General features: G+C 42.8%; 1 long non-coding RNA gene across 1 annotated transcript; it reads left to right on the top strand.

Moving 5' to 3' along the window:
- Window positions 1–3,385: 3,385 nt before the first annotated feature.
- LOC123724612 (uncharacterized) lies at window positions 3,386–24,230 on the top strand. The gene is made up of 3 exons (XR_006757158.1): window positions 3,386–3,522; window positions 3,607–3,747; window positions 24,083–24,230. It is a non-coding gene; the product is annotated as an uncharacterized lncRNA (long non-coding RNA).
- Window positions 24,231–26,488: the final 2,258 nt, after the last annotated feature.

Here is a 26,488-nt window from a genome sequence, read left to right on the forward strand (position 1 = left end):
CCTGCAGAGTTCTGTCCTGCTATCCAGGTCTGTACCCAAACAATTTGAACTTCTAATTTTAAAAATCCACCTCTCCAAAAACAAGTCTCTCACCGTTGCCGCCTGCTATAGACCCCCCTCGGCCCCTAGTTGTGCTCTGGACACCATATGTGAACTGATTGCCCCACATCTATCTTCAGAGCTCGTGCTACTAGGTGACCTAAACTGGGACATGCTTAACACCCCAGCCATCCTACAATCCAAGCTTGATGCCCTCAATCTCACACAAATTATTAATGAACCCACCAGGTACAACCCCAAAGCCGCAAACACTGGCACCCTCATAGATATCATCCTAACCAACGTGCCCTCTAAATACACCTCTGCTGTTTTCAACCAAGATCTCAGCGATCACTGCCTCATTGCCTGCACCCGTAATGGGTCAGCGGTCAAACGACCTCCACTCATCACTGTCAAACGCTCCCTGAAACATTTCAACGAGCAAGCCTTTCTAATCGACCTGGCCCTGGTATCCTGGAAGGATATTGACCTCATCCCGTCAGTAGAGGATGCCTGGTTATTTTTTAAAAATGCCTTCCTCACCATCTTAAATAAGCATGCCCCTTTCAAGAAATTTAGAACCAGGAACAGATATAGCCCTTGGTTCTCCCCAGACCTGACTGCCCTTAACCAACACAAAAATATCCTGTGGCGTTCTGCATTAGCATCGAACTGCCCCCGCGATATGCAACTTTTTAGGGAAGTTAGAAACCAATACACACAGGCAGTTAGAAACGCCAAGGCTAGCTTTTTCAAACAGAAATTCGCTTCGTGCAACTCCAACTCTAAAAAGTTCTGGGACATTGTAAAGTCCATGGAGAATAAGAACACCTCCTCCCAACTGCCCACTGCACTGAGGATAGGAAACTCTGTCACCACCGATAAGCCCACTATAATTGAGAATTTCAATAAGCATTTTTCTACGGCTGGCCATGCTTTCCACCTAACTACCCCTACTGCATTCAACAGCACTGCACCCCCCACAGCAACTCGCCCAAGCCTCCCCCATTTCTCCTTCTCCCAAATCCATTCAGCTGATGTTCTGAAAGAGCTGCAAAATCTGGACCCCTACAAATCAGCTGGGCTTGACAATCTGGACCCTTTCTTTCTAAAATTATCTGCCGAAATTATTGCAACCCCTATTACTAGCCTGTTCAACCTCTCTTTCGTGTCGTCTGAGATTCCCATAGATTGGAAAGCAGCTGCTGTCATCCCCCTCTTCAAAGGAGGTGACACTCTTGACCCAAATTGCTACAGACCTATATCCATCCTACCCTGCCTTTCTAAGGTCTTCGAAAGCCAAGTCAACAAACAGATTACCGACCATTTCGAATCCCACCGCACCCTCTCCGCTATGCAATCTGGTTTCAGAGCTGGTCATGGGTGCACCTCAGCCACGCTCAAGGTCCTAAACGACATCGTAACCGCCATCGATAAGAAACATTACTGTGCTGCCGTATTCATTGACCTGGCCAAAGCTTTTGACTCTGTTAATCACCACATCCTCATCGGCAGACTCAGTAGCCTTGGTTTCTCAAACGATTGCGTCGCCTGGTTCACCAACTACCTCTCTGACAGAGTTCAGTGTGTCAAATCGGAGGGCCTACTGTCTGGACCTCTGGCAGTCTCTATGGGGGTACCACAGGGTTCAATTCTTGGGCCAACTCTTTTCTCTGTATACATAAATGATGTCGCTCTTGCTGCTGGTGAATCTCTGATCCACCTCTACGCAGACGACACCATTCTGTACACTTCTGGCCCTTCTTTGGACACTGTGTTAACAACCCTCCAGACGAGCTTCAATGCCATTCAACTCTCCTTCCGTGGTCTCCAACTGCTCCTAAACACAAATAAAACTAAATGCATGCTCTTCAACCGATCGCTGCCTGCACCTGCCCGCCTGTCCAGCATCACTTCTCTGGACGGTTCTAACTTAGAATTTGTGGACAACTACAAATACCTAGGTGTCTGGTTAGACTGTAAACTCTCCTTCCAGACTCACATCAATCATCTCCAATCCAAAGTGAAATCTCGAATTGGCTTCTTATTTCGCAACAAAGCATCCTTCACTCATGCTGCCAAACATACCCTCGTAAAACTGACCATCCTACCAATCCTCGACTTCGGCGATGTCATTTACAAAATAGCTTCAAATACCCTACTCAACAAGCTGGATGCAGTCTATCACAATGCCATCCGTTTTGTCACCAAAGCCCCATATACTACCCACCACTGCGACCTGTACGCTCTCGTCGGCTGGCCTTCGCTTCATAATCGTCGCCAAACACATTGGCTCCAGGTCATCTACAAGACTCTGCTAGGTAAAGTCCCCCCTTATCTCCGCTCACTGGTCACCATAGCAGCACCCACCTGTAGCACGCGCTCCAGCAGGTATATCTCTCTGGTCACCCCTAAAGCCAACTCCTCCTTTGGTCGTCTCTCCTTCCAGTTCTCTGCTGCCAATGACTGGAACGAACTACAAAAATCTCTGAAACTGGAAACACTTATCTCCCTCACTAGCTTTAAGCACCAGCTGTCAGAGCAGCTCACAGATCACTGCACCTGTACATAGCCCATCTATAATTTAGCCCAAACTACTACCTTCTTCCCCTACTGTATTTATTTATTTTATTTATTTTGCTCCTTTGCACCATATTATTTATATTTTATCTTTGAACTTTCTTCAAACTACAAATCTACCATTCCAGTGTTTTTCTTGCTATACTTTATTTACTTTGCCACCATGGCATTTTTTTGCCTTTACCTCCCTTATCTCACATCATTTGCTCACATTGTATATAGTCTTATTTGTTTATTATTATATTTTTTTTTTTTTGTTGTATTTTTTTTTATTATTATTATTTTTTTTTTTTTTTATTCTACTGCATCATTGATTGTATGTTGTTTTACTCCATGTGTAACTCTGTGTTTTTGTATGTTGTCGAACTGCTTTGCTTTATCTTGGCCAGGTCGCAATTGTAAATGAGAACTTGTTCTCAACTTGCCTACCTGGTTAAATAAAGGTGAAATAAATAAAAATAAAATAAAAATTGTTTCTCCAACAGTATCAGCCCTTCTCACACAACATATGTCAAAACACCTACAAATGCACACAATGCATGCACTGACACTCTCCCAACAGTAGCCCACATACAAGTGTGTGGACTACTTCAACCCCCAACCGCCACCCCTCCCCCAGAAGCACAGTCTCTCCCCCTAACTAGACATGATTCGTTAGTCAAGCCAAAGTCCATCCCCCCCATATTAGCATAATCAGTCTGCTTTTTCCAATCATATCATACATGGATGATATCATTGCCTATAACTAGCTTTTCAGGCACTGCCATACATGCACATGTATTAATTGTTCTCTCTCCTTCCCAGTGTGAGGGAAAGCTGACAGTAGGCTACACTGGCACAACCATCGAAGGAGTAAAGATGCAAATATTGACAGAAAGAGTGTGATCTCTACACCTAAACTGTGTAGGATAAACTACTTTGATGTTTTTTAACCAAGCCTGCAGAGGTCTCTCTCTGTTTTTCACTCCTTTTCTGTCCATTGTAAAGGCTCCCATACATGCCATGCAGGTCTGCTGCTGCTCCTGATGCACTACAGATGCAGCAGACAGAGGAGGTCACGGGTCAAACCAAGCCCACACCTGAGAGGCTTTTGCTGTTTCCATTGGTTCAAACCTGTTACTCACCCAGGTGAGTCAAATGTGTTATGGAATAGGTTTGGTGGGTTAGGGTTATCATAATTACACACTACACTACACTTCCATACTCCAGGTGGTAGCACCAACCGGGTCAGGTTATGCTCTGCCAGGAAGCCTTGATGATTACTCAGGTGTTGGCTATCAGATTGATTGTGAATCAGAGAGAGGTGGCTGAAAGCCTCAGCTGGCATTTGTCTGTTTTTGGCTTAATTAACCTCTAGTTTAGGCATGCCTCTTTGTAGTTCTTGTGTATACACTTATTTTGGTCACCTTGAACAACGATAACCCACTTGCGCTAGCTGACGCAGAAGTCAATGCGGAGCTAGCCCTGGACCCAGGTAAGGTTGCTGTGCCATGGGTACATGCATCCAACACAGTCCGCATACCCTGACTTCTGACATAAAATGCACACACCTAGTCAGGTTACAGACCAGTTAGCTAGGCCTAAGACCCCTAGATGAGTGCAACAATATTAGCTGGCTTGTTAATTGGTTTTGTAACAAATGCCCTGATGCATCCAGTCATAATACACAATGGCTGGCTAATATTTACTCTCAAAACAAAAGGGGTAAAACTGAAAGTGAAATATATTCCTCAGTATATATGCCTGAGCTGGTTATGACTTGATATGTGACAATTCATTTTAGGCATTGTGATGTGTGCTGATGTATTCCAACTCCCACCCCTCCTACCAGTACTACCTTACCTCCATGTTGTTCTATCCTCATTGTAACCGAAGATTCCTTACTTGCCACAATATTGCCGCTGTACAAAAAGTTGTGCATGCCGGGGCTTGCTTTTTTAGTCTGCCATTCTGCCATATACAAAGGCAGTGCTCATCCCAGTTTTGTGTTCAGGATTAAGAGAGCAGATATGCTGAAGCCACATCGAGTGGCACATTCAAATTATTGCTTCCGTTTTCCCACACACATTTACAGGCAAAGCTTTAGAACTGTGAAAGTGTCTGAACTTATGATGACACTCGCTCAGATATTCCCATCTGGAGCTATAAGAGTGTGATCTTAAATTGAGCTACAGCAGCTCTGTAGCTGAGATTAGAAATGCAGGCAAAATATTGTGCAAAAAGTGATTTGTGAAATACTAATTGGGTCTGTATTGAAGCAGTTTGGGTTTAACAGTATATTTAAGGGGTTTTATCTGTATACTCACAGAGCAGAGCAATTCCAGGTGGTTCTCCAGGCAAAGCACAGTGTAGGCTGTCAGGTCCAATCACTGCTAAACACTCCTGCCACAACCCAGAAAGTGAAAGCCCAGCAATAAAGGCAGCTGGGCTGCATTAATGGCTTGCTCCCTCCATGTTTCTGAAGGAGCAACTTGTTGAAGTTCGCAGCTCACAACAAAGGGTTAACTTTTAGCTCTTGCACTGAACCTCTACAGCCACAGTTTCTGGCCCAGCTTTAGATTGGGGGAGAGCCTGTGGAAATTAGTAATTTCCCAGTTTTGACACAAAGGCGCTCTGTCTCCATCTTGGCTTACTGGGGGTCAAGCAAGACATGTCCAGCATGAAAGATTCACAGACCAACTAATAATTAAAAAGTAAATGCAACATACACCTGTTTTTTTTTTTCTTCCTGAACTGACATTCAACGTGTGGATTTGATGTACTCCTGAGAAAACAAACAATTCATAAAAGCAGATTCAACCTATTGAGTTTAACCATGGTGTGAAACCACTGCTGGGGGAGGGAGAACATGACTGTTGTTTTTGCAGAACACAACTGTCATTTTAATGAATGTGGTTCAATGTGGATAAGACAAATATACTTTTCTCTCAAAAGTCTTTGCTTTGCTTTCAGTTTTGTTGATGAAAGAAATTAGAATACCCATGAGTGAGGAAGGTGTCAGCTGCTCTGAAGGTAGAAACAGGGCCTGCCTGTGCCCATCTCTGGGTCCAACTCCCTCTTTATTTGATCCCTCCCTCTTTATCCCTCTCCCTCCTGCCTGTCTGTATCCATCTCACTCTCAATACCTCCTTTTTATTTGAGCTGTTTGCCTATGTGGTTCCAATTTGATGCCTTTAAAGAATGTATTTTCTTCTCTCCATTGTGCAGAAACTACACTGGTTGACAGTTGCCTCACTGAAACTGGGGGATTCACTTTGTTAGCCTGCTATATTGTGTCAAAGGATTTGCAGGTGCAAAAATCACTTTGCAATTGAATGAGATGGGACGAGGGATGAGTGTGTGTGCGTGCGTGTATTTATAACAGGGGTTGGAACCGGTTCAGGGAACAGAACCGAAAACTACAAACATTTTCAAGGAACAGAAACGGAACCTGAAATGAAAGTGATCCATACTGTTGTGGAACAGAAACTTCTTTTTTTTTAAGCATGGGAACTGGTTAATAACGTTATTTTACGTTCCAGGCATTTTTTTTCTAATCTCACAACAAAATGCAACAAAGCACCTATGCTAAGCCCTCTCTGTTCATCATAAACTTATTCCAGTGTTTGCCTGCAAGCTGAAAATTGTTGCCTATGTGTCTTTAGGCTACCTGCCCCTGTCCCCTCTGTGGCATAGGCTACTGTACTCACGTTGCAAGCTTGATTTTTATTAACTAGAGAACAATGGAGTAACTTTTTCAGTGCAAGTTAAGGATACTATAGGCCTAGATTTTACGTTGGATTAATCAACTACAAAAATGTTTTTAATTCTGGTGCCGCTCTGCACACACAAGCTTGTTAGCTAGCTAGCTCAAAGAACATTCAAAGTTCCTCCATACAAGCCTATTCTCCTAGGTAAAATTCTTTGGACCTAGTTCATATAATGCATGTCATAAGATGCCCAGTGCTTCAAGCCTCCGCAATCCTCTCTCACCCTCTCCCCACCCGCAAAATTTCCGGCGCATCTTGCATCATAGGCTACACTTGTCTGTCCATCACGCATGTAAGCAACAAGCTTGCCTGCTCTATCCACACTGATTGAAGCTATTTAATGAGCTAAATGTAAAAAACTTGATTTCACAGGTTAAAAAAGGAACAGAAAGGAATGATATAAACCAGTACTTTCTTGGGGGTTCGAACCGGTTCACAACTTTTTTTTGCTGGTCAGAACTCTGGAACGTAAGGGTTAAATAATAGTGGTTATTTTCAAAACAAAACAATTGGAAAATTATTTTGGTTCCAACCCATGACTTATAAATAATGTAATTTCGAGAGGGATGATCCCAAAACGGAGGTAATCATGTCTGTGAAGGTTACCCTCAATGAAAAATATTATAATATGCTATGGTCTAAATACTGTAGTATTAGTATATAAATATAGTAAGGTATTCACTGTAGTGTTTTTGCTAACTTTACTGTAGTATATTGTAGTAACAGCTGCCGACTAGGGTTAGCTATGGTACAACCACCAGACTACGCCAGTTACTTGAGGGGAGCACTTCAACCATAAAATAATACACACAGGTTCATGACAGGCCACCTATTGAGATAGGTGAGTTCTGCGCAATGCAATGGACCAGACAACACCTTAGCAAAAATATACAATTTAGAACAATTGTAACATCTAAATGTTAGACACAGGTTCTCGGCCAAATAAAGGTAAACAGTACAGAGGCAGATGTAAAGAACAAGCTAAGTTTATCTAAGCAATAAGGCACGAGAGGGTGTGGTATATGGTCAATATACCACAGCTAAGGGCTGTTCTTATGCACGCCGCAATGCTGTATATTGTCCATATAGCATAAACCCCAGAGGTGCCTTATTGCTATTATCAACTGGTAACCAACGTAATTAGACAAGTAAAAAGTAATTTGTCATACCCGTGGTATACCACGGCTTTCAGCATTCAGGGCTCGAACCACCCAGTTTATACTAAAGTGAGGATTAGGTTTGTTTGTTTGACACTGATAAATAACACATTAACAAGAGTTCACCAAAATGACTTAATCTGTTACCTCCAATATAGCTTGCTGAAATACAATGCTTTCACAGAGATTCAGATGACCAAAAACAGTGGCCAAACAATACTTTACTTCTGATGGTGAAAACAAATGGTTAACCATTGCATTTACATAAACAATAGATATTTTTTAAATGCAAATTACTTTACTTAAAGACAGTCACCTTATTGGAGTGCGCTGCCAATAAACTGCCTGGACCTCAAACCAGCAAAGCCTCTTCAAACAAACCATCTGAAAATAAAAGTACATTATTGTCCACAAAAACATTAGTGTATACTACAATAATGTTTGCAAAAACACTATAGTAAATACCACAGTAAAGTTCGCAAAAACATTTCAGTGAATACTGTGTATATAAATATTGTAATACTACAGTATTTAGACCAGTATACAATAGTATTTTTTTCATGTGGGTTAGCTGTACATGTGTAACATGTTTGAACTAGGACCACAATGTTGTTTTTTGTGTGTTGTATCCATTGTATCCACGTGTGGTTGTATTGTGTTTTTAAATTGTCAAATAAAATCAATCAAGGGACAATACAGTTTGGAGTACAGTATACAACAGAATTCTATAGTAAACACTGAGGGGGAACCTCAGAGGGAATCCCCAGCGTGAGCTTCCCAAGGACAGCACGTTCAAAACAGCATCGACAAAGCTAGCAGTAAAGCCAGCTAGCAGTCCAATCGATCCAAAAATTCTAAAATAAGCACTACATGATCAACCGATACTACACTATATAGTATTCCACAGTATATAACAATATTCTAAAGTAAGTACTACACATGACCAAGGGATAGTACAGTGTGTAGTATAGTATACTGCAAAAGTCTGTAGTAAGCACTACAAGATCAAGGGATACTACAGTGTGGAGTACCGGATTCCACAGTTTACTACAGAATTCTACGTAAGTACTATAGTATTTTATAGTAAACTGTATTTTTTTTAATGTGGGTAGGGCTGGAAATATTTACCACTTGATGCAAGAATGGAACAGAACTTTCAACACTTAATATTTTCTCATTAGGTGTGTATTGGGAAAGGTTGATTGGTTAAATATGTGACAAGCAACTGCATGCGGGCATGCACTGTAGCACAGAGAGTGCAAACAATACTGCTAAGAGCAGAGAGGCATTCCTCAATAGCTCACTCAGCATCTTTTTCTGTTTTAATACAAGAAAAACTGCCAACACCTTTATTCAATATTGATATAGATGCAACAAGAGGCAAGTGTGGGCACATACCCTGAGAGTGTCTCTAGCTGTAGAATTCTTGGCTGTGTGATCTGAAAGGAATTGAGTTTCTTATTTAAAACTGCTGTGTGATGTCCAATTTCCTCTGTGTGGACTGTACTGACTGAAAGCTCAGGATTTATTTTCAGAGCTCGGCACAGTGATATTGGCAGTAGTGCAAATGTGTCATAAATATAATTGTACACACACATGAACACACTCAGATGTATGCACACTAAAATGCACAGACACATGCACACAAAATCAATACAGCTGTATTGCTCTCAAACGGTTTGGATTCCAACATTACCCTGTCAACTCTCGCTCTCTCTTCCTGTTGGCTTTGTCTATATTCATCCATCTGTCTTGGTATGCCCTCTGCATGTGTGTCCATCAGCTGAGATGTGTTTGAGCATTCTTTCTTCTGTTAGTGGTGTGTGGGAGAGGGACAGCCAGACGTTCAGACAAATGGGGTAAACATGGGTCTTGGGAGAAGAAATGTTGAGTTTAGATCTTGTCGCTGGACTGCTTATATAATATAATTGACGGCTGATCGCTGGTGCAGATCACCTTACTGTAGAAAAGAGACTGATAGCAGCAGGAAAGTAAATGAACATGTGTCAGCCATCTGGAGAACTCACCCAAAACACGGTGCATCCTCTGAGATCAGACAAAGGAGTCATTTTACTTTTTGAAAAGCTTTGCTCTGTTTCTGTATTCTCGACTACATATGAATTTCCAAGCTGTTGTTTTCCTTTTGAGTTGCTATACTGTACAGTCTCACTGGAACACACATTAGTTACACAATATTATTCCTCTTGTTCTGCTTTGCCTTACAATGCTTACATGCTAAATTAGTTACATAGCTGTTTAGACTGGCAATCTCTATTGGCTCATAGGAAACGTATGATAGCCAAACACTTGTATTTGTTTTACAAAATGGCACTTCATCCAATAAGAGGTATATCATAATGTCCCTTTTTTATTGGCCAAGAGGTTGTCTATCCCACACTTTACTTTGATTGGACGCAGAAAGGAATCTAAGGGAAATTGAGTATTGTTTCCAATTGAACTGGCAGAGAGACAGACTTTTTCCAGTATTCCAGTTTACCATTCCCTTGCACACATTGCACTTATAAAAGTAACTCCTATATCACTCAAGGGAAAACAAAAGCATGCACACATCTGCTAATGTAATTTGAGTTGTATTTCACCAGGGATGGCCCCTTTTTCGAGTTAAATAAATGTTTTTACCAGCCAAGTATAAAACTACAGATATTAACATATATATATACACACACACAATGCAGGTCCCACTTACTTGGGCACATTGCACATGGAACAGGAGTAAAATTAAAGAAGACATGTCAACACTTTCTTTTTTCAGTATACAGTCAGACAGATGGAGAAAGGTGAGGTTGGGTATCTGGTATCTTCATATACCATGTTTAATTAAAGTTCCTGATGAGAGGACTAGACTGCATGTTGAGACAAGGAATATAATGGCAGCGCGGCCTAAAGGCAACTATGACTCACTGGTATTATTTTGGCATTGGGAGTTATGCTGGGCTTCAGTCTTGTCTCCCAACTATTGGCTGAGAGTTTTGTACTGAGGGCCTGTCTGTATCAGGTGCTGCTGCTCTGCTACAGTGTCACAGAGACATATCAAAGACATCAGGTTTCATCATTCCTCTGCCTCACCAAAAATAGGACGCAGTCTATGCCCCTCCTGTCAATGTTTGGGCTGGTGTCAGCCATAGAGTTTTGGGAACCTATAACCTACCTGGATTTTCTTTCTTAAAGGCCCAGTCAAAAAATGTGATTTTTCCTGTGTTCGATATATATTTCCACGCTATGAGGTTGGAATAATACTGTGAAATTGTGAGAATTATGATAATGCCCTTTTAGTGTGTGAGTAGTTTGGAAAGACCGCTTGAAATTTCTGCCTGTTTTCATGGGATGGTGTTTTGGCCGGCCTGGTGACATCACCAGGTGATAAACTAAAATAGTTAATAGACCAATAAGAAAGAGTTGCAAACCTCTCTGCCAATAACAGTTAGTTTTCAGTTTTCCCCTCCACACTCAGACCACTCCGAGACAAGTTCTAGCAAAATTATTGCTTGAGAAATTGCTCTTTGGTAAGATATTTTGGTATCTTTTTTACCTTATTTTCAATTAAGAATCACAGTAAGATACTTAAGAGTTTTTAATTAATAGAGGTCTATTGTAACAGCCAAGTTGGAGCAATTACAATTTCATCTTACAGAAAATGAGCAATAACATAGTAATTAAGCCCCGAGGAGAAGTATGTTTCGGAGGGCCGGGGATATCTGTAAGAATTTTCCTGTAATCGGCGCTGACATTTCCACGGCTCATTAACGAGACAGTGTACTTTATGAGACGGAGTGGCCTACATGGGCGCAGTGAGAAATGAACATGTATCACACAGCGTTCCATGACATCCCTGTCTAACCAACAAATTCAGCAGTTTACTTTCAAATGTTCGGGAGCAGCTTCTAATGGGATACTGCTACTAGCCTACTCTCCAGCACACTGAGCTGATAGCACGTCTTAATGAGCTTCAAATGAATCTGCTCTTCCAGCCACCACAGCTTTCTACACATCGATGAATTTAAGAAGTCTATAAATATTTCAGTATGTAAATGATCTTGTTCCAAGTCCTTTGAGTTGCAAGTTAATTTCCAGCTATTGAATAAGGATAGAATTGCGTTCTGAACTGGTATAAAGCAATTGACCCATGATATTGGCTTCAAGGACAGTTACATTATTTCACATGTACACTGAATATGAATGTGTTCATACAGTTATCTTGACAGGCCTACTGCCAGGAAAGGTTACATGCTTGTTGTAAGTACTACCAAAAATATAGCATTTTTCCCTTTATATTTCAGTCCACTGAGGCTGAGGTCTCATTGCTGGATCACTATAAGGTCTCTCCCACAGGAGTTAACAGCAGTTCTGACTAGAGCGTCATGCACTGTAATGTCTGTGCAATGAAATCTTAAGTTCTCTCTGAGTATCCAGTCGCCCTCATAATTACATAAACACCATTTCAAAGCACGCTTCACTATCACCCGAGCATGAAAGCTGCAAAATAATTTAAGGCTGCCAATAATTGGCTTGCAGCTGCAATAACTTTAGCTCTCGCTGCAGCCATTGTGACAGGATGCCACAAAAGGAAGGGCAAGCCTTAGCCCCTGCAGCTGTGCACACAGGACAACACTACAGCACACTGGTCAAGTTCAGCAGCAGAGCAGAAGAAACAAAGAAATAAAAGGCCTCCAAAGATTTTCAGACCTACTGCTTAATTTTCTAACACCAGATTCCCAGATGTTGGTAACTCTAAATGCAAACTAAACAAAATGTTGGGTAAGCAGGTTGTGGATGACATTTGGAATTGATCTACATTCCCCAGGTGTTTATGTCCTTGTTTAGAGATGTTACTGTGTCTCCACTGTGCACAGATGTAATTTCAACATCTCTAGTTTTGATTTACATTTGGTGAATCAACATTTAGGTTGATGACTTTTTGCAAATCAAATCAGTTTTCCACATTGATTCAACGTCATCAAATTTAATTTTGTTGATGAAATGATGTGGAAACATCATTGATTTAACCAGTTTTTGCCCAGAGGGTCATTACTCTGTATTACCATTAGAAAGAGGACGAGAGTGGCTAGTTGTAGCTGAAACATCAGTGGAAGACTGTGATTGTCTGTGAATACCCCTCTCAAAGACAGAGCAAGCACTGGTGTCTTTGTTCAATGATTCCATATCAGTCCAGACAACATTCACACAGAGGGAAAGGGTTTAATTTCTTATATAACATAGGGGCCGACCTTAGTTAAGCGTGAGTAAATAGAACATAATTCCCTTTTTATGCACATGTCTCTCTATGGGTATTCTGACCTTGAACTGAAACATGAGAATAGCATGCTATTAGTTCGTGGTGGAGATCTAAGAAATGAAGGTGTGCCAGAGGTGTCTACAGATACAGCGTGTTCTGACCTTGACTTAATGCCCTGATAATTCCACCACCTTTACACGAAACCATGAATAAGGTCGAGCGAACTTGCCGGTTCCAAGTGGAAAAAGCATCTACTTTTTTTCCGATAGAAATAACAGCATTCTTCATGCACTGTAATTTGTGTTAGGTAATTGAATTTAATTCCTTATGATCCATGGAGAAGAATGTGAAACCTGTCATATGGAAACAAACTGAAAATCATATTAACATGACATGTATTGTAGCCCCTTTTCCACATTGAGGTAGGCTATAAATAGCTGTGCCGTTATTCAGAATTTTTACTGTGTGCCCTCATAATTTGCGTGAATTGAAATTGAGATCCAAGCTATAGGCTTCTCTAGGGCTGAACCTGCTGAATTGATGTATGCGCTTTGGAATTAATTATATACCTGGGCTTTTCTCCATTTTATTTACAACTTGTATCATGTTAAACATTAGCTATTGTCGGGAGCCACCGTCAGTAATACCCACATACATTTATAACGGTCACTTTAGAGTTTGTTTTCTTACATTTGGCATCATTCTGTTCCGTTTACCTTTCTTTCCTCTGTCACGTCTGTGTAGTTGTTCCTGAGGGTAGCTAGCATTATTGGATCATATTAGGCAAACGTTGTGCAATAATTTTGGACATGTAGCCTATTTGAATAATTATGGAACTCAGACCACACGTAGCAGGTTAAACCTGGAGCATGGTGCATGGTTCACGACACCGGACCATTGTCATACAGTTCCATGATTAGTGAGAATTAGGGTAGATTTATAAGACTATTGTTCAAGCCTTATTGTACTTTTTTTTTTATTTTATTTTATTTTTCCACCTTCCAATATTTCATGGATTAAACTTGAATATGCCAACTTTCAGGATGAATCAAATCAAAATGTTATATTAATCAATATATTTTGTGTGTAAAGGCTCGTCTAACAAGTTTTTTTTAATTTTTTATTATTCATAAATACTTTCCTAACCCAAAAATGCCCCGAAATAATCAACAAAATCAGAGTATTTTTTTCATCTACCAGCTGGTGCTTAAACGTAGATGAATATGCACCCTGATCTGTTTCACCTGTCTTGTGCTTGTCACAACCCTCCAAAAGGTGTCTCCTATTTTTCAGCCTGCCTGCCATTCACTCCCTCTTTGACCCTGCCTTGGATTACGAACCACTGCCTGCCCTCAACCTGCCCTTTGCCTGCCCCTTTGTATAATACAAATTTGAAGTATCGAACTATACGCCTCCTATGTCTGCATCTGGGTCATATCCTGAGTCGTGATAGTACGAACTGGCCATGATTGACCCAGCAAACTCATACCAGCTCCACAATGCTGTCTCCCTGCAAGGAGCCACCACTGGAATACACAAGGAGCTACTTCAGAACCTTATGGAGGAATTCCATACCTTGGAGGAATGCCATGACCATATGTTCAACTCATTACTGGAGTAAGCCACAATGGAAACCTCCCGGGTGCTCAGTAACCTCGCTACTAGTGATGCTTACCCCGACTTCCCGAGAACCCTGCTTACTTCCTCCGAAGCGCTATGCAGGAGATCCTGGAACCTGCCGGGCATTTGTCTCCCAGTGCTCTCAACTTTCAGCTACAGCCCTTGTCATTTCCTTCGGATCGGTCAAAGATAGCGTATCGTATAACTCTGTCTGGAAGGGTGCTTGCTTGGGCTACGGCAATGTGGGATCAACAATCCGCCATTTGTCTTAGTCTGGAGGATTTCGTAGCGGAGGTAAGGAAGGTGTTCGATTCCCCGGTGTACGGGAGAAAGGCGGCTCGGAAGCTACTTTGTCTGTGTCAAGACTCCCGCAGTGTGGTAGCCTACGCGATAGACTTTCACACTCTGGCTGTCGAGAGTGCCTGGAACCCGGAGTCCCTGTTCGACACCTTCCTTAGTGGGTTATCGGAGGAAATCAAAGACGAATTCGCAGGAGGGAGAGGTCTGTTCTCAGCCACACTCACACGTCCACGGTTTCTCCCTCTTCTCCAAAGAACCCCGGAAGTCCCCGACGCATGCGTTCCCGAGAGAACCTGAAATCACTCAAACCCCCTCGCATCTTCGGTGACTAGTGACTCGTCTCTTCCCGGAGCCCATGCAACTGGGCAGGGCTAGATTGTCTCCTAGTGAATGTTTATGCAGGCTGAGCTCCAACAGTTGCCTGTATTGTGGTACTAGAGGACATTACATATCCACATGTCCAGTAGGTGGATATGTAATCATCAGTAGGTACGGTACACTGGTGGGCCATACAGGGATTCTCAACTTCCATTACTTGTACTCCTCTCCACGCTATCCTGCTGTGGGGTGACCGTTCAAAATCTCTCTGGGTACTCATTGACTCTGGGGATGACGAGAGCTTCATGGACTCTACCCTGGTATCTGAGCTGGGTATCTCTACTCAACTCCTCTCCATTGCCATGGATGCCAAAGCTTTGGACGGATGCTCCATTGGCAGGGTCATTCACAGTACGGTTCCCATTAACCTACGAGTGTTGGGTAACCACAGTGAGTTCATACAGTTCCTACTAATTGAATCTCCTCATGCACCTGTGGTTTTGGGATTTTCATGGCTCCAGAGGGACAACCCCCTGATCGACTGGTTCTATCCTGGGTTGGAGCCCATTCTGCAACGCACATTACCTTAAGGCGGCGCAGCATGCCCTGGGACGTCCTTCTGCGGGCTTGGGTAAAGCCTCGGATCTCTGCCATCCCCGCGGAGTACCAGGACCTACTGGAGGTTTTCAATAAGGCTCGCGCCACATCCCTTCCTCTGCATTGACCCTACGATTGCGCTATTGACCTCCTCCCAGGCACCACACCACACCACCTCGGAGGCAGATTTATTCCCTGTCTGGCCCGGAGACCAAGACCATGGAGGTATACTGAGTGGCGCAGCGGTCTAAGGCACTGCATCTCAGTGCTAGAGGCGTCACTACAGACAACCTGGTTCGAATCCAGGCTGTATCACAACCGGCCGTGATTGGTAGTCTCAAGGTTGTGCACAATTGTCCCATTTGTCCTTAACTGACTTGCCTAGTTAAATAAAGGTTACACATATAGTACATTGAGGACTCTATAGCTGCCGGGATCATGTGTCCTCCTGCCAGTGCAGGGATTTTCTTTGTGGAAAAGGACAAAACCTGTGCCTGTGTAACTACCGAGGCCTCAATGACATCACTGTAAAAAAGCATTATCCGCTACCACTCCTCTCTGCTTTCGAGCCTCTCCAGTAGGCACCATCTTTCGAAGTTGGGCCTGCGGAACGCCTAACATCTGGTTTGGATACGGGAATGGCATGAGTGGAAGACAGCCTTCAATGTGGCTAGCGTACACCACGAGTACCTGGTTATGCCGTTTGGTCTGACCAATGCTCCCGCAGTATTCCAGGCCCTGGTCAACGATGTGCTCCGTGACATGTTGAACCGGTTTGTGTTTGTATATCTCGATGGCATCCTTGTCGGTTCAAAAGCATGTTCTCCATGTCTGACAAGTCCTTCAGCGTCTCCTGGAGAACCAGCTGTTTAACTTTTTAAGGTATAGGGGGCAGTATTTTCATTTTCAGATGAAAAGCGTGCCCAGAGTAAACTGCCTAATGCTGGTGACGATGAATGCGGAGATGTCAGGAACCATGGTGGGCCACCAAAAAATGTTGCCAGAAGAAGCCAGGGTCCGACGGGAGCTGGGATGACAGGTGAGTTTAAAGGAATGAGCCCATTCCCAGACCAGGCCGAATCTGGGACAGCTGCTGGACAGAAGGTAGGGTGGATGGTCTCAGGGTCAGGTGGTTTAGCAGCATAACTATACAGGTGGGAGAGGGTGTCAGGCTTCACATTCTTGGATCCAGGATGGTAGGCAATGGTAAAATTGAATCGAGTGAATAACAGAGTCCAACGAGCCTGCCTTGAGTTGAGGCGCTTGGCGGTGCGGAGATATTCCAAATTCTTATGGTCGGTCCACACTAAGAATGGATGTTCCGCCCCTTCAAGCCAGTGCCTCCACTCCTCCAGTGCCTTCTTGACCGCCTGAAGTTCCCGATTTCCCACGTCATAGTTCCTCTCAGAGGAATTGATACAATGGGAGTGGAAAGTGCAGAGAAGCAGCTTTTGGTCCTGGACAGAACGCTGGGACAGGACGGCCCCTACTCCGATGTCCAAGGCGTCAGCCTCCACTACGAACTGACTGGACGGGTCCGGATGGATGAGGATGGGGGCTGTGGTGAAACGGTGCTTCAGATCCAGAAACGCCCGGTCAGCAGCTGGGGATCACATGAACGGAACCTTGGGAGAGATGAGTGCAGAGAAGGAGAGGCCAGGGTGCTGTAGCCCCGAATAAAGTGGTGGTAGAAATGAGCAAACCCCAGGAAACATTGCAGCTGCACTCTGGATGTGGGTTGGAGCCAATCCACCACCACTCTCACCTCGTCAGAATCCACCTGAATGTTCCCTGCAGCAATGACGTATCCCAGAAATGAGATAGTGGAATGATGGAACTCACATTCCTCCGCTTTAACTTCTATGGGCTACGTGGGACGCCTGCGGGACACACTATTCAACAGCCAGTGAAATAGCATGGCGCGTAACACAAAACAGCAAAAATCTAAATTTCATTTTCTCAAACAATCAACTATTTTACACCATTTTTAAAGAAACTTCTCGTTAATCTAATCACATTGTCCGATTTCAAAAGGCTTTACGGCGAAAGCATAAAATTAGATTATGTTAGGACATAAACTTCACAAGAAAAACCACACAGCCATTTTCCAAGCAAGGACATGTATCACAAAAACCAAAAATACAGCTAAAATATTCACTAACCTTTGATCTTCATCAGATGGCACTCCTAGGACATCATGTTACACAATACATGTACGTTTTGTTCGATCAAGTTCATATTTATATCCAAAAACAGAATTTTACATTGGCGCGTGATGTTCAGAAAATGTTTTTTCATCCGGCCGTGCAAATACTGCCCCCATCCACATCAGGTTTAAAGAATGTGAAATGTCAGAATAATAGTAGAGAATGATTTAGTTCAGCTTTTGATTTCTTTCATCACATTCCCAGGGGGTCAGAAGTTTACATACTCAATTAGTATTTGGTAGCATTGCTTTTAAATTGTTTAACTTGGGTCAAACGTTTTGGGTAGCCTTCCACAAGCTTCACACAAAAAGTTGGGTGAATTTTGGCCCATTCCTCCTGACAGAGCTGGTGTAACTGAGTCAGGTTTGTAGGACTCCTTGCTTGCACACACTTTCAGTTCTGCCCACAAATTGTCTATAGAATTGAGGTCAGGGCATTGTGATGGCCATTCCAATACTTTGACTTTGTTGTCCTTAAAACCTCTTTGGGATAGGGGGCAGTATGTTCACGTCCGGATGAAAAACGTGCCCAGAGTAAACTGCCTGCTACTACTCAGGCTCAGAAGGTAGGATATGCATATTATTAGTAGATTTGGATAGAAAACACTCTGAAGTTTCTAAAACTGTTTGAATGATGTCTGTGAGTGTAACAGAACTCATATGGCAGGCAAAAACCTGAGAAAAATCCAACCACAAAGTGGGAAATCTGAGGCTTGTAGTTTTTCAATTGAATCCCTATCCAATTTGTAGTGTCAACGGGGTCATGTTGCAGTTCCTAAGGCTTCCACTAGATGTCAACAGTCTTTAGAACCTTGTTCCAGACTTTTACTGTGAATATGGAGCGAACAAGAGCTCCTGGAACCAGGTGTCCCAGGATAATGCATGATTTCAGTCACGCGCTCAGCCTTGGGAGCGAGCTGACTTGTTTACGTGCTGCTGTGCGTTTTGTTGCCGATCTTACTTTGCTACCTGACTACCTCACGGTTTTTACTTTTTCATTACCGTATATTTTTAGTTTTTCCCTCACTCAACATTTTTCATTCAACTTTTCCACCCCGGAGGTTTTATCTGGTCATGGTTCGTCAGGACTTCAAACAGCCGAAGCTAAGTAACATTAACATGATGCCTTCTAATTGCAGTCGTTGTACTTATAATATACAGGAGATCGATCGCCTTACGGCAAGGATAGCTGTGCTGCAAGCCCAGCTTCAGACGCAATCGTTAGGCAAGGGTAATTTCAGTGTAGGAAAGGATGAAACAGCGTCTGTGCCAGCAGTAAGTACAGATGGTAACGTTAGTATAAACCCCCTCGCACGGTCCCCGCAGCCGGACAACTTTCTCATGGCTTCTGGAGGGAAATGCTGTAGGAATGCTCAACCGGTGTCGCTTATTCAGCCTACAAACTTTCAACCGGTTTTCCCCATTAAGCGAGTCGGTGTCGGAGGCCGAAACTTCTCTGGTCTCTACTCCTCCCGTTGTGGGGTCTGAGATGCCGAAGGCTCCCACCATTAGCTCTGCCAAATTGAAAACCCTAGTCATTGGCGACTCCATTACCCGCAGTATTAGACTTAAAACGAATCATCCAGCGATCATACACTGTTTACCAGGGTCAGGGCTACCGAAGTTAAGGCTAATCTAAAGACGGTGCTGGCTAAAGCTAAAACTGACGAGTGTAGAGAGTATAGAGATATTGTTATCCACGTCGGCACCAACGATGTTAGGATGAAACAGAGGTCACCAAGCGCAACATAGCTTCAGCGTGTAAATCAGCTAGAAAGATGTCGGCATCGATTAATTGTCTCTGGCCCCCTCCCAGTTAGGGGGAGTGATTGAGCTCTACAGCAGAGTCTCACAACTCAATCGCTGGTTGAAAACTGTGTTCTGCCCCTCCCAATAGATAGAATTTGTAGATAATTGGCCCTCTTTCTGGGACTCACCCACAAACAGGACCAAGCCTGGCCTGTTGAGGAGTGACGGACTCCATCCTAGCTGGAGGGGTGCTCTCATCTTATCTACGAACATAGACAGGACTCTAACTCCTCTAGCTCCACAATGAAATAGGGTGCAAGCCAGGCAGCAGGCTGTTAGCCAGCCTGCTAGTTTAGTGGAGTCTGCCACTAGCACAGTCAGCGTAGTCAGCTCAGCTTTCCCCATTGAGACCGTGTCTGTGCCTCGATCTAGGTTGGGCAAAATTAAAGATGGCGGTGTTTCGCTTTAGCAATCGCACTAGTATAAAGACCTCCTCCATTCCTGCCATTATTGAAAGAGATTGTGATACCTCACATCTCAAAATTGGGTTACTTAATGTTAGATCCCTCACTTCCAAGGCAGTTATAGTCAATGAACTAATCACTGATCATAATCTTGATGTGATTGTCCTGACTGAAACATGGCTTAAGCCTGATGAATTTACTGTGTTAAATGAGGCCTCACCCCCTGGTTACACTAGTGACCATACCCCCCGTGCATCCGGCAAAGGCGGAGGCGTTGCTAACATTTACGATAGCAAATTTCAATTTACTAAAAAAAAACAATGACGTTTTCGTCTTTTGAGCTTCTAGTCATGAAATCTATGCAGCCTACTCAATCACTTTTTATAGCTACTGTTTACAGGCCTCCTTGGCCATATGCAGTGTTCCTCACTGAGTTCCCTGAATTCCTATCGGATCTTGTAGTCATAGCAGATAATATTCACATTTTTGGTGACTTTAACATTCACATGGAAAAGTCCACAGACCCACTCCAAAAGGCTTTCGGAGCCATCATCGACTCAGTGGGTTTTGTCCAACATGTCTCTGGACCTACTCACTGCCACAGTCATACTCTGGACCTAGTTTTGTCCCATGGAATAAATGTTGTGGATCTTAATGTTTTTCCTCATAATCCTGGATTATCGGACCACCATTTTATTGCGTTTGCAATTGCAACAAATAATCTGCTCAGACCCCAACCAAGGAGCATTAAAAGTCGTGCTATAAATTCTCAGACAACCCAAAGATTCCTTGATGCCCTTCCAGACTCCCTCTGCCTACCCAAGGACGTCAGAGGACAAAAATCAGTTAACCACCTAACCGAGGAACTCAATTTAACCTTGCGCAATACCCTAGATGCAGTTGCACCCCTAAAAACTAAAAACATCTGTCATAAGAAACTAGCTCCCTGGTATACAGAAAATACACGAGCTCTGAAGCAAGCTTCCAGAAAATTGGAACGGAAATGGCGCCACACCAAACTGGAAGTCTTCCGACTAGCTTGGAAAGACAGTACCGTGCAGTATCGAAGAGCCCTCACTGCTGCTCGATCATCCTATTTTTCCAACTTAATTGAGGAAAATAAGAACAATCCGAAATTTCTTTTTGATACTGTCGCAAAGCTAACTAAAAAGCAGCATTCGCAAATGGAGGATGGCTTTCACTTCAGCAGTAATACATTTATGAACTTCTTTGAGGAAAAGATCATGATCATTTGAAAGCAAATTACGGACTCCTCTTTAAATCTGCGTATTCCTCCAAAGCTCCATTGTCCTGAATCTGCACAACTGTGCCAGGACCTAGGATCAAGGGAGATACTGAAGTGTTTTAGTACTATATCTCTTGACACAATGATGAAAATAATCATGGCCTCTAAACCCTCAAGCTGCATACTGGACCCTATTCCAACTAAACCACTGAAAGAGCTGCTTCCTGTGCTTGGCCCTCCTATGTTGAACATAATAAACGGCTCTCTATCCACCGGATGTGTACCAAGCTCACTAAAAGTGGCAGTAATAAAGCCTCTCTTGAAAAAGCCGAATATTGACCCAGAAAATATAAAAAACTATCGGCCTATATCGAATCTTCCATTCCTCTCCAAAATTTTTGAAAAAGCTGTTGCGCAGCAACTCACTGCCTTCCTGAAGACAAACAATGTATACGAAACGCTTCAGTCTGGTTTTAGACCCCATCATAGCACTGAGACTGCACTTGTGAAGGTGGTAAATTACCTTTTAGTGAATTCAGACCGAGGCTCTGCATCTGTCCTCGTGCTCCTAGATCTTAGTGCTGCTTTTGATACCATCGATCACCACATTCTTTTGGAGAGATTGGAAACCCAAATTGGTCTACATGGAGAAGTTCTGGCCTGGTTTAGATCTTATCTGTCGGAAAGATATCAGTTTGTCTCTGTGAATGGTTTGTCCTCTGACAAATCAATTGTACATTTCGGTGTTCTTCAAGGTTCCGTTTTAGGACCACTATTGTTTTCACTATATATTTTACCTCTTGGGGATGTCATTCGAAAACATAATGTTAAATTTCACTGCTATGCGGACGACACACAGCTGTACATTTCAATGAAACATGGTGAAGCCCCAAAATTGCCCTCGCTAGAAGCCTGTGTTTCAGATATAAAGAAGTGGATGGCTGCAAACGTTCTACTTTTAAACTCGGACAAAACAGAGATGCTTGTTCTAGGTCCCAAGAAACAAAGAGATCTTCTGTTGAATCTGACAATTAATCTGGCTGGTTGTACAGTCGTCTCAAATAAAACTGTGAAGGACCTCGGCGTTACTCTGGACCCTGATCTCTCTTTTGAAGAACATATCAAGACTGTTTCAAGGACAGCGTTTTTCCATCTACGTAACATTGCAAAAATCAGAAACTTTCTGTCCAAAGATGATGCAGAAAAATTAGTCCATGCTTTTGTGACTTCTAGGCTGGACTACTGCAATGTTCTACTTTCCGGCTACCCGGATAAAGCACTAAACAAACTGCAGTTAGTGCTAAATACGGCTGCTAGAATCCTGACTAGAACCAAAAAAATTGATCATATTACTCCAGTGCTAGCCTCCCTACACTGGCTTCCTGTTAAGGTAAGGGCTGATTTCAAGGTTTTACTGCTAACCTACAAAGCATTACATGGGCTTGCTCCTACCTATCTTTCCGATTTGGTCCTGCCGTACATACCTACACGTACGCTACGGTCACAAGACGCAGGCCTCCTAATTGTCCCTAGAATTTCTAAGCAAACGGCTGGAGGTAGGGCTTTCTCCTATAGAGCTCCATTTTTATGGAATGGTCTGCCTACCCATGTGAGAGACGCAGACTCAGTCTCAACCTTTAAGTCTTTACTGAAGACTTATCTCTTCAGTAGGTCCTATGATTAAGTATAGTCTGGCCCAGGAGTGTGAAGGTGAACGGAAAGGCTGGAGCAACGAACCGCCCTTGCTGTCTCTGCCTTGCCGGTTCCCCTCTCTCCACTGGGATTCTCTGCCTCTAACCCTATTACAGGGGCTGAGTCACTGGTTGTGCCATGGCGGAGATCTTTGTGGGCTATACTTGGCCTTGTCTTAGGACGGTAAGTTGGTGGTTGGAGACATCCCTCTAGTGGTGTGGGGGCTGTGCTTTGGCAAAGTGGGTGGGGTTATATGCCTGTTGCAAACCGTTGTCTGGCTTTTTTATGGCGGTTTTGGAGCAGTGGCTTCTTCCTTGCTGAGCGGTCTTTCAGGTTATGTCGATATAGGACTTTTTTTACTGTGGATATAGATACTTTTGTACCTGTTTCCTCCAGCATCTTCACAAGCTCCTTTGCTGTGTTCTGGGATTGATTTGCGCTTTTCGCACCAAAGTACGTTCATTTCTAGGAGACAGAACGCGTCTCCTTCCTGAGCGGTATGACGGCTGTGTGGTCCCATGGTGTTTATACTTGCGTACAATTTTTTTTGTACAGATGAACGTGGTACCGTCAGGCATTTGCAAATTGCTCCCAAGGATGAACTAGACTTGTGAAGGTCTACAATTTTTTTTTTTCTGAGGTCTTGGCTGATTTCTTTTTATTTTCCCATGATATGAGGCACTGAGTTTGAAGGTAGGCCTTGAAATACATCCACAGGTACACCTCCAATTGACTCAAATATTGTCAATTAGCTTATCAGAAGCTTCTAAAGCCATAACATTTTCTGGATTTTTCCAAGCTGTTTAAAGGCACAGTGAACTTAGTGTATGTAAACTTCTGACCCACTTGAATTGTGATACAGTGAAATAATCTAAACAATTGTTGGAAAAATGACGTGTCATGCACAAAGTGATGTCCTAACCGACTTGCCAACACTACAGTTTGTTAACAAGAAATTTGTGGAGTGGTTGAAAAACGAGTTTTAATGACTCCACCCTAAGTGTATGTAAACTTCCGACTATAACTGCATGTTTCTGTTTGTCTGTTGCCAGTTCATCTTGTCTTACCAGCGTGTTTCCCGTTTCTCCTGCTCTCAAATTTGTTAATCTAGTCTTCCCAGATCTATCTGCCTGTCCTGACCCTGAGCCTGCCTGCCGTTCTGTCCCTGTTTGACCCTGCCTTGGACTACGAACCACTGCCTGCCCTCGACCTGCTCTTTGCCTGCCCCTTTGTATAATAACAATTCTGAGTGTCGAATTATCCACCTCCTGTGTCTGCATCTGAGTCGTGATATATAGATGGCTTCTTTTCATTGATCACTGTATTCTGAACCCGTTCTCTCAATGTATTCTAGTCTGTTGACAATTTGAATTAAAGGTGCACCATTATTAAAGGGATGGCTTAAGATAAATGTACTGAAAACCCTATTGAATGAAAACTCCATGAGAATCTTTTGGCTAGCAAGTGGAAGGGTTTTCAGTGGTTGAATTAAATGTATTCAGCGCACGCAAGGGAACCACGCCTACAAAGCCCATTACGCACCTGCAAAAGGTAAGTCTGAATAACAACTACTGACAAGTGCTTCGAAAAGGCTCGTGTAGGTCAGTTGTATGTTTCCTACATCTGAATCGTGCCCTTTATGCATTATTCAGCAAATGTTGTCATTTCTAGATCTTCCTCTGTTAAAAGCCATTGCAATATATTAGTTTCCACATAGCTAACGACTAGACTGTCTATTGAAAGGTATTTTGTTAGAGATTTGCATTAGTAATAGCTTCGATAAGCATGTCAGGCCTCTGATTTATGATTCATAATGCAACAGCTCACACAGATCAAAGTAGAAGACTCATATATTTATCTAGTCGTATTCTGTGGATTATCTGCAGTCACCTTTAAGGTAGGTTCTGTTGACATACTCTGTCTGTATTGCACAGCAATTTCCCCTCATGAATAACAAATAATTATCTCTTTCACCCACTTATCATTTGTGCAATGTGTACTAACATTTTGGGAAGATGCAATATGAATTTTAGATAAAATGCTAAATACAAAATCGCAACTCAGGCTGTTTCTATGACAACGAAGCCGAAGATGGGCATGATATCAATGTCTGTTGTTAATTTTGGGACTCTCAGTAAACTCATTTCACTCATCTGTACTGAACAAAAATATAAACACAACATGGAACAATTTCAATTATTTTATTGACTTACAGTTATATAAGGAAATCTGTCAATTTAAATAAATTCATTAAGCCCTAATCTAAGGATATCACATGATTCGGCAGGGGTGCAGCCATGGGTGGGCCTGGGAGCCAGACCCAGCCAATCAGAATGAGCTTTTCCCCACAAAAGTGCTTTATTACAGACAAGTACTCCTCAGTTTCATCAGCTGTCCAGGTGGCTGGTCTCAGACGATCCCGCAGGTGAAGAAGCCGGATGTGGAGGTCCCTTGCTGGTTTGGTTACACGTGTTGTGAGGCCGGTTGGACACTGCCAAATTTCCTAAAATGAAGTTGGAGACAGCTTATGGTAGAGAATTAAACATTGAACATTGAATTCAACTATAAATTCTCTGGCAGCAACTCTGGTGGACATTCCTGCAGTCAGCATGCTGATTGCACGCTCCCTCAACTTCAGACATTTGTGGCGTTGCGTGACAAAACTACACACTTTAAAGTGGCTTTTTATTGTCCCCAGCACATGGTCCACTTGTGTACTGTTAAATCAGCTTCTTGATATGCCACACCTGTCAGCTGGATGGATTATATTGGCAATAGAGAAATGCTCACTAATAGGGCTATAAACAAATTTGTGCACAAAATTTGAGAAATAAGCTTTTTGTGCATATGGAACATTTCTGGGATCTTTTATTTCAGCTCATGAAACATGGGACCAATGCTTGACATGTTTGTTTATATTTTTGTTCAGTATATTATTTGACTGAAGACCATCTAAGATGCATTCTAAAATATGTGAAAAGTGGCAGCTCATCTAAATGTGTGAAATTATATTCCATGTACTCAGAAAATTAGGATCTGCCCTCCCTCCATTTGGGAGACATTTTGCAGCAAGAAATGTACAAGGCAGCTGTTTTATTGAGATAAGCCTCTGTACTGTAGAATACATTAACAAGACCAAACATGCAAATCGAAGCAGGCCTGTTGTTCTCCAACTCACACTGCATTGCAATGTTTTGACAAACCACATGCATTATTCCAAGGACCATACTGTTCACTGGGTTGGCTCTGATCTTACCAATGTTGCTCATGGTCATTAAGTTTGATGTGCAGTCTCATTCAGTCTGATTATCTCTATTGGTATCAGGACTAATTATACTTGCGGTCCATGCACATTCCCTAGTCCGGTTTGGTGCATGTCTAGAATTAAGGAGTGCACATAATTCTCATTGGATCAGTGTCTGGGCTTTAAAAAAAAGATTATCCTTCCCTGCCTAGAATGAGAATGTGTTTTTTTATATATAATGAGGGTGTAAGAATTCTACTCCATAACTCTGTG

Source organism: Salmo salar, chromosome ssa10, assembly GCF_905237065.1.
Source record: "Salmo salar chromosome ssa10, Ssal_v3.1, whole genome shotgun sequence".
Taxonomy (NCBI): domain Eukaryota; kingdom Metazoa; phylum Chordata; class Actinopteri; order Salmoniformes; family Salmonidae; genus Salmo; species Salmo salar.